This window comes from Artemia sp. Qi Xiang Cuo, chromosome 4 (genome assembly GCF_049724085.1).
Source record: "Artemia sp. Qi Xiang Cuo chromosome 4, ASM4972408v1, whole genome shotgun sequence".
Taxonomy (NCBI): domain Eukaryota; kingdom Metazoa; phylum Arthropoda; class Branchiopoda; order Anostraca; family Artemiidae; genus Artemia; species Artemia sp. Qi Xiang Cuo.
The window spans coordinates 37,667,513-37,677,515 of NC_142797.1; the positions used below are offsets into that span (position 1 = coordinate 37,667,513).

At 37.0% G+C, this 10,003-nt stretch overlaps 1 protein-coding gene across 2 annotated transcripts in view; it reads right to left on the reverse strand.

Annotated features, from left to right (window-relative positions):
* The window catches only part of LOC148953086 (T-cell activation inhibitor, mitochondrial-like), a 40,479-nt gene extending 38,549 nt beyond the window's left edge, over positions 1 to 1,930 (reverse strand). Inside the window, exon 1 of one of the 2 annotated variants that reach the window (XM_089088289.1) lies at positions 1,873 to 1,930. The gene's annotated coding sequence lies outside the window, so the exon portion shown is untranslated. Of the gene's footprint in view, positions 1 to 1,836 lie in introns of both variants that reach the window. The other variant, XM_089088290.1, reaches the window with a different exon arrangement.
* Positions 1,931 to 10,003: the final 8,073 nt, after the last annotated feature.

Genomic DNA, 10,003 nt, shown 5'->3' on the forward strand with positions numbered 1-10,003 from the left:
GTTATATAATATGTCCTCTGAAGTCGATTCTGATGATTTTAGATCTCTATCTCTTAATGATTTTGAAATATTTAGAAAGCTTCTACATTAAAATTTTAGAAAATTTTGAGTTTGGGGGGAAGGGGGATTTTCAAAACCTCGTCCTGTGATATAACGTGTCCTTTGAAGTTAATTCTGAATATTGTATCACTCTATCTAATTAATTAGAAGAAATAATTAAAATGATATTAAAATAAAATTTTGTAAAATTTTGAGTTAGGGGGAAGGGGGATTTTAAAACCCTCTTCCCGTGATATAACGTGTCCTCTGAAGTCAATTCTGAAACTTGTAGCGCTCTATCTATTAGTGCTTTAGAAATATTTAAAAGCTTCTAAAGTAAAATTTTGGAAATTTTGAGTTTGGGGGGACGGGGGATTTTAAAAACCTCTTCCCGTGATATAACGTGTCCTCTGAAGTTGATTCTGATGTTTCTATCACTCTATCTATTAATGCTTCCTAAACATCTTCCTATGACATAATTTGTCCTCTAAAAAGGATTAGGTTATTTTTACTGATCTCTCTTGTGAAATCCTTTCCCTAATTAATACAGTTTAAATGGATTTATCAACAGAGTTGTTTGGCATGTGCCTGCTACCCTTAAGGGTAAGGGTGTCTGATAAGGCAAGTGTGACATCACAACTAACCGGGTTTCATATACCATAAAGAAAGTCAGCATGGGTTGAAAATTAAATGGCTTAGGATTTAAATAGGATTTTGGAATATATTTTAATGAAAAAGGTTAAAAGCAGAATTTTTGTAAGGTAAGCAGTGATCTATATTTATGATAGTAAAATAGGATTAAATATGAGTTAAAAAAAACTAGTAATGTGCAGTAATTTAAAAGTATATATAGGGGGGGGGCCCTTCGTGGAGTGCGTGAATTAAAATTAACGTACCTGGACACACATACGCATTTAACTACAACCCGGCCAGTTTCTTTTTACTAACCCACCTCATTACCAATATATCACAAATAAACTAAAGTAGAATTTTACCTATGTTTTTAACCACTTATCAATAACTTAACTAGTGTTGATAACTTTTTTGTGTGGTTACAAAATGAAATACCTTTGGGGCCCCTTTAAGGGCTCAAGATGCAATTTGTGACAGAAGCAATTATTGTATTAGCCTATGAAAGAGCATAAAAAAAAGGCATCAAATGACATTTTCACTTTCATCCTAGCTAAATGTTTGTGCCACCTGCAAATTTACCAAAGAAACATGGTGGATGGAAAAAATAGGCAACAGAAATTGTTTTGAATTTCTTATCCAACTAATTGTGACAAATCACTGCTTGTAGATTACATAACTTTCACAAGATGGATTTTAGAATGAAAAAGTAAGTTTGAAACCAATGTTTTAACCCTTTTTATACAAAAAAAAATTGAAAGAAACTATCATTTTCAAGGGTTCAAAAAAGCCTTAAAACTGAATTTGCAAGAAAAGCAATTGTTATATACAGAAAGAACATAAAAATGGCATCTAGTTGTATGTCCACTTTATTTGTAGGTCAATAATATGAACTGCTCAACATTTACTATCACTGCAGTACCAAGCCACCTGAGCCCAATGCAGCTACAAACACTTTAGGTCCATCCCAATCTATTCAATGCCTCCCTCTTTACACCATCCCAAGAAGTTCCTATTCCCCTTAAATCTTTCCTTACAACATCCTCCCATCACATTTGGGGATGACCTGCTTTTTGTTTGACCCTAGACAGTTGGCAAACAAAGACTCCAAAATTCCGATGAATAGAAATTTTCTGAATACAAACAAGTAAGAATTTATTAATCCACCTTAACAATATGTCCAGCAATCACAAACTTTCTTACCCAAACACCTGCCTGAAAAAAGTCACGTACGCAACACGAGCATTGTATTAGTTTAAAATTTCCGTGGTTCCAATCAGTGTTGCCGCCAAACCAAACAATTTCGTAACGTCCAACTATTAAAAGCGTAACTTTTTCTTAATTTTTGATAGGAAAGTCTCTTTTCAAGGCAGGATGCCTTAATTTTACTATCAAGAACCTTATTTAAAGGAGGGAGACGACATTTGTTGCCTGTATAATATGAAAAATATATTTTTACATAATCTCGTAAAAAATCCTCCCTCCAACTTTTAAAGGTGCCTAAAAAGTATATAATAATACAGCTCGTGCTTCTTTACCTTCAGGAAATTCCTATTTATTCAACTGTAAGTGCTACTTCCAGTTTACCTGCAAAACAGAAAGACACCCCCCCCCCCCCGATGCGTGTATATAACCCCAGGCTACTATTTTGCTTATTTGTTGTTGTTGTTTTTAAGTGCCCTTATTGGTGTTTTAAACCAAAAGTTGGTGAGTAATATGTACAAGATAAAAGGCAAATCAATAAACACAGGACAATTTAGAGGTTTTCAGAAAAGAAGCTAACCAACTAGATTTGTTTTGTTAAATTTCAATAAAAACGATCTTAAATATTCCAGCTTCTTAGAAACACCCAAAAAATCTTTTTAATCGCTCCCTTCCCGTCTAATATTTTAGACTGGCTCGGTCTCAGTCTCACCTCCTCAAACTTCAAATTTGCATTGCTCCAAAAATGAAGATTTGAGCAATTCTGAGTGACAGAGTCTTTTGTTTTTATTTTATCGAACAAAAACTATTTCAATCGTTGTTTTCAGTTCGTATACAAAACAGCAGTTATTTTACATAAAATGCCTTTTTCCGTTTGTAATTTGAATCGTAACTCCCAACCAAAAGCAAGCAAGAAATAAAGGAATAATTCACACAATTCAATCCCAAGAATGTTATCCTAAAGCTGTTTTGATGGGTCTCACTTGTCCAGGACGTACAAAGAATTTTTAGAGGAGGAGGTAAAAAAAAAAAAAAAATTAAACTCATTTTCAAAATGAACTAAAAAGCAGAGAATTATTTTTTCTCAAGAATATATGAGCATAATCGAACATGAGGGGCAGAAAAAGCATTGGATATTATATAACATGAATACCAAATTTGCCTAGGTTTTAAATGCATAAACGGAAAAAGTCGATGAATTGAGGAAAATCAATGAAAAAGATCAAATTATGCAAAAACGAAAACGAATCGATTTTTTGCCCCGAATTTTCACTTATATTTATAGATTCTGGAATAAATTCCAGATTCTGGAATAGATTCTGTTTTAAGTATTTTAATTTTCTAATTAAAAAAAATATAGTGTCTCATACAAGATTACAAACTAAGTTAACACAGCCTCGGGAAGTGCTCTTACCGTTGTACTATATTGATAAAAGTGGGAAGTAACTGAACATTCAGGAGTGGTTGAAAAGTAATTCACAAATAAAAAAAAAATCGTGTGACAAAGAGATTAATGGAAGATGGAACAAAACGATCAGTGAGTTAATAAAAATGAACTGGAAATGATTTAATTAATACAAATTATGGGGGATAATAAAAAACCTATAATTTAATAAAGAAATGCAGAGAAATTCGAAGAAATTTACATTTTCAGGGGGTTGGAGCCCCAGTCCAGCCTGAATGGTCCCTATGAATAAGTTTTTAAGTAGCCTGTGAGGCTATCCTATACAGATACAAGAGTGTTTATCTTCTTCATAAAAATGGGCATTAGTCTAGTTGTCTTTTTCTAAAGCCAAATATTTAGTGATTGTCCTTTTCTGAAGAGAACATGCTAAACACACAAGAAATACCATTAAATTTTTTATTTTATACTAAATCCAAATATCATGGCCCCTTTTCTGAAACCCACCCCCTGATGGTCCGGGAAATAGCCCTAGGAAAACATATAAATCTTTTAAGTATTTTAATTTTTCAATTAAAAATAATATAATGTCTCATCCAAGATTACAAATTAAGTTAATATAGCCTCGGGAAGTGCTCTTACCGTTGTGCTATACGATAAAAGTGGGAAGTAACTGAAGATTCAGAAGAGATTGAAAAATAATTCACAAATAAAAAAAAATCGTGTAACAAAGAACTAAATCGAAGATGGAACAAAAAGATCAGTGAGCTAATAAAAATGAACTGGGATTTAATTAATAAAATTTAGGGGGGGTAATAAAAAACCTATAATTTAATAAAGAAATGCAGACAAATTCGAAGAAATTAACATTTTCAGGGGGGTTGGGGCCCCAGTCCAGCCTACATGGCCCCTATGAATAAGTTTTTAAGAAGCCTGTAAGGCTACCCTACACAGATACAAGACTGTTTATCTTCTTCATAAAAATGGGCATTAGTCTAATTGTCTTTTTCTAAAGCCAAATATTTAGTGATTGTCCTTTTCTGAAGAGAACATTCTAAACACACAAGCAGTATAATTAAATTCTTTATTTTATACTAAATCCAAATATCATGGCCTCTTTTCTGAAAATTCACCACCCCCTGATGGTCCAGGATATAGCCCTAGGAAAATATTGAAAAAAAAGATCAACCAATAAATTTCTTACTTTACAATATGAAAGAACACGAAAGAATACAACAAGAAAGAATGTCATCGCAAGATTCGACGCAACGATGAAATGTATTTATTCAGTTAGATGCGGGACCTCAGATGGGGAGGGGGTTATAATGAAAAAAAAGGAACCATGATATTTGGAAAAAGTATAGCATAAAATCGAAAATTCCGGCTCAACCAACCCACCCCCCTCCTCGATGCTAATGCTTAGATATAACCAAAAAATGGCTCATTTTTAGAGTTTCATATATTTTCTCAATATCAGCTATTCATAATCACAGGCAGCGCGCTAGCGCTGCCTAAGTAAAGAAAGATGTTGGCACAATAATAATAATAAAATAATATAATATAATAATATATATTGAAAACCCGTCGTATACAATAAATGACAGAGTATACAAAATGACAGAGTATACAAAAATGCGAAAAGAGGAAACAAAAAGATAATATACTAAACAAAAAAAATAACAACAAAAGCAACAACTTCTTAAATAGTATACAAAATAGTACGAAAAGTGGAAACAGAAAGATAACATACTCAAAGATTACAACAGAAACAACAACTTCTTCGAAAATAGCAACAAAGACAACAACTTTTGAAAGGAGAGAAAAAAAAAGAAAAAAAAAGAAAAAAAGGGAAACAAGAGGGAAAATTGAACAAGCAAACTTGCCCACTCGTGCTTTAGAATTGCTGGTTTTGTTTTTTTGCCGGCTAGTAAGTGTCTCAACAGCTAGATTTGGGTCCGCTAGGTTGTAGCGCCGAATCAGAAAACTAAGTTTTGTTCAAGGAGGCAATTTTAGCAGGTAATTTGCAAAATGGAAAAATAAAGAGCGAATTTTAGAGTCTTCACGGTTTGTTAATAATTTCCTGAAAGGGGTCACATATATTATATGTGGAATAGTGGTAGCGTTGTAAATACTTGCGATTATTGGACGGCTAAATCTCAGAGTGGATTTAACGATCAAAGCATAGGAGCTGGAAATTCGCCGTTCAAGATGTGAGATCAGGAGGGAGCGGGTATGCTGTAATAAGGAACCTATTGGCAGCCCCAGATATACTATTTTATCAACTGGTTTTATTGAGCAATCACCTAGTGTGATATTAGTAGGAGGGTCATTCTTCCAATTGTAAAGCAAGACTTCCGACTTTTGGGAGTTAAATCTCAGACCGACTTTCTCGTAGTTGGACTGCAGACATGAGAATATTTCTGAAAGGCGGTTAAGCGTCCGGCTGAGATTCAGCGTGTCATCAGCATAGCATACTAGGGAGATGTCAATGGAACTGAGAATGCATGATGAAGGACAGCTGTCTTGAGGTTCAATGACGTAGTTATTAAGAAATTGGGGGGATAAAACTGCCCCCTGACGGACAATTCTATGGACTGGTAAAAAAGCGGACCGCGAGGCTGATGGAAGGCCATTATTGGTAGGAAGTTTGAGTTATACGTAAAAGCAAGAGTAAAGACTACAGAAAGCCTAAAAGATATTTGAGTTCACTCCTCTTTTAGCTGAGTTTAGCAACATAAGCACATGAATCAATGAATCAAACACTCTCTGCAGGTCTAAGCCCCCGATCGCTAGACTTTCTCGTGATTTGTGTGCATCCAGGAGTGCATATGCAACGACATGGAGCGCTTCTGCACAGCCAATGCCGCGTTGGAAACTGAATTGTCTTGGTGGACTGCAACAAAGCTTTTCAAACTCATCTGCAAATAAAAACTAAAATAAGTTACAGAGAGAAGTAGCAACCGTGAATGGAAAAAAAATGAAGTAATGCATGGTAACATTTCCTTTTTTAGGAACTAGCGTAAGGCCTCCAATTTAGAAAGTGTTTGGGACAGTACCCTGAATGAGGATAATCTGAATCAGGAGGGTTACATGACTAATGAGAGCGGGCTCACCACTTTTTAGATGGAGTGCACTGATCCCATTAATCCCAAAAGATTGTTTAGGTTTTAGGTGAGAGATGGCCTTGCATACAGCTCCCTCCGCTACAAGATAATCACTCCGATGACAACTATCTAAGAAGTCGTCCAACTCAGCTTCGTATCTTTCGTTGAGGGCTGGGTCAGGAGGCGAAAATTCTGACCCATAATATGCGTACCATTCAGAATCAGGGATAGCAGATGCGGATAAAGACTCATCGCTTTTAGAGGACAGAAAACGCCAAAGGAGAGAAGGATTAATTTTGGCCCGTGTAGATTCGATATCAATCATCTTTTTTCTGTGAGCTTTTAGCTCCTGTGCGAATTTTCTTTTTGTGAGCAGGCGGATTGAATTGACTACCCCTGAACGAGGTCGTCCACATGAAATCCAAGACTAACGCCAAAAATTTAGAGTTAGACTGGATATCCGCTAACTCTGGATTTTCAGACCAGCCAAAAAGGGTAGGATGACGAGGTCCACTTAGAAGGGCAGATGTTTTTTCAAAAAAACAAGGAGCCTGGTAAATTTCTGCGCAATAAAAGTCAACTGATAGTTGTGTTTCCTCCCTTGAAAGAGCAGTTAATTCAGAGAGAAGATGGAAAGGGACACGGATCTTACTAAGGACTCTGGCGGCTTTTTCTTGAAATAAAACAGGGTTAATTTTACGCCAATCACGGCGAGACCTAGGAGGTGTTTTCGAAGTTGTTTGCGTTTGTGTATCTGAGCTATGGCAAGGAATCTCGGCTGAGAACTGTATTGGTAAGTGATCAGACAGCTGAAAATCAAGCACAACCTTGACAGGCGAAATCCTGAGATTTGCGGACGCAACGACGTGATCGAGATCTGATGTGGACATTGAGGTGTGTACGTGTGCAAAATTTAAATCTTGGCACTTGAGGTCAAACTGGTCTCCAAAAACACTAAGCAATAATGTAGAACGTAAAGACCTAGATAAGAGCGGTTCATTCAAGTCGCAATTGAAGTCACCAACTAATAGGCATTGAAGGCTTAAGGATCTTATACGGTTAATACACTGGCCGAGTTTATCGCTAGAATAATTAAAAGCACACTCCGAACGCTCATTTTTGTAATTTGTTGGCAAATATACATTAATGAAAACATAGCCCTCAACATGAATCGCTAGAAAATTATCATTGACTTCAATTACACTAGATCTTAGAGTCGAACGAACGAAAGTGGCAATACCACCGGAGGGTTGCCCTTTTCAACTTAGCTGCTTCGCTGAAACTGAACAAAGCGATACTGAACTATTAAAGCTAAGAATACTTTTACTGCGGCTTGTGACGAAGTGTTCTTGTAAACATACACCTTCATTTTTCTCAAAAAAAACATCTAAGATCGGAATTTTATTCTTGAACGAGCCATTAATGGTCCACGATAAACTTTTAACTGCATAAGCTTCAGATATCATTTCTTTTGTGGATTACTGTTTGAGGGACATTTTACACTGTAACACGTGTGACTGCCGATTTTGTATTCTACGTAGAATGTCGGCTGTCTGCATGGTTCATCTCGCATAGAACGATGTTCACTTGAGGCACATCTAGAGCATAAAGGTTCAGTCGTACACTGGGAAGCTAAATGACTGATTTTGTGATAGTTATAGCATTGTCTTCGCAAGAACTTAAACGGATCAGCAGGTAGACGCTCGTAGCCGCTAATCACCGAAAAACTCAGAAATTGTTGGAGCTCACTGATAGTGTCAAAATACACTTTGAAAGAACGGGATTTTCCGCACTGTTCAGTCTTCGTACTATTCGGGATTAGATTTTTTAGTCCTTCACAGTTTATATCCTCAGGGACATTTCGAAGCACAGCTATGTGCAGGGGTTCTCGAATAGTAATTTTGGGGTCGGGCTTGTAAAATTTCACTTTCTCAGTCATTTTCGCTGCTGCAGCTTTTGACCTGACCACAAGCTTCCATTCGTTTGCAGATTTGCGAAGTTCACTAATGTCATTTGTATTTTCACAGAAACTGTCTATGTAAGCTTTCCGGTCATTTGGGCCATTGAGCTCCTAGGGGGGATTTTTCAAGACAACAGAATAGGTAGAGTTTCGGGGCCTGGACGTTTCAGGTGCACTACGACTGCTTGTGAAAATACTGGTGGCTGGAGCGGACTGGGTAGCTAAAAAATTTTCAAGCTTCCGAGAGAGTTTATTTACTTTGGCAGTAACTGTTGCATTCACCGCATCTCCGATGACCGGAACCGAGCAGGGGTTAAAGATGACAAATTTTGGCATGTTCACATTATTTTTCGCAGCTGAAACTAGAAGTTTGCACATTTCAATGATATTTTCTTCATCTTTAGAGTAGGTCACAAGATGATTCGTAATATTCACCTCAGTATGAAGGATTAACTTTGCCTTTATAACATCTTCATGTGCATAGAAAGCGACACAAGCTTTTATGGTACAGTCCAATTTTATTCCATCTGTAAGTGCTCTCGTAACACAATTCAGTAACGGATTCAAAAATTTTTTTTCACTTTCAGCCCTCGTAGGTCCAAGCGTAATTAAATCTCAATGTAAAGTCACAAAACAATGACTTACCCGCAAGCGGGGCATTTTTAAGTCCCCCCCACTTTCCAATAAACGCCTTCTAATTATCCAAATGAAATAATTCAATCCAAATGAAACAGTGCAAATAGTTCAATCACACAGCCTGACAGACAATATAGCCAAAAACCAATGTGCTTTTTTTCTCCATACCCGGGCACTTCGTATCGAAGGAGTTGTCGTAGAAACTTCGAAAAGGGCTCGTTCGATTCGAAATTCGAGTGGCTAGTGCCCTTTTTAATAGTCGAAAGTGATTGGAGGGCAACTAGGCCCCCCACGAACATCATTTCCCCAATCACATCCAATCAAAACTTTTTGAGATAGCCATTTTGTTCAGCGTAGTTGATTTCCTGATAGAAAATATATTTTTTAGGAAGACACTCCCCCACAACCCTCGGGGCAATGGTTTTAAGCTATGCACTGGGGGCATATAATGTTTTTATAGAAGGCGTTGTCGTAGAAACTTCAAAAAAGGCTCATTTGATTGGAAATTCATAGGACTAGTGCCCTTTTTAATAGTCGAAAGTGATTGGAGGGCAAGTACCCCCCCCCCCCCCCCCCACGCCCATCACTCCCCCAAACACAACCAATCAAAATTTTGAGACAGCCATTTTGTTCAGCGTGGTTGATTTCCATATAGAAAATATCTTTTTGAGGAGGACACTCTCCCACAACCCTCGGGGCAAGGGTTTTAAGTTATGCCCTGGGGACATATAAGCTTTTAATAGAAGGCGTTGTCGTAGAAACTTCAAAATAGGCTCATTCGATTGGAAATTCAAAGAGCTAGTGCTCTTAATAGTCGAAAGTGATTGGAGGGCAACTAGCCTCCCCCTCCCTCCCACGCCCATCATTCCCCCAAACACATCCAATCAAAATGTTGAGATAGCCATTTTGTTGAACGTAGTTTTAAGTTCTGGAAATTAGGTCTTTTAGGAAGACAACTCCCTCACAGCCCTCAGGAAAAGGGTTGTTAGTTATGCCCTAGGGGCATATAAAGTTTTATAGAACGTGTTG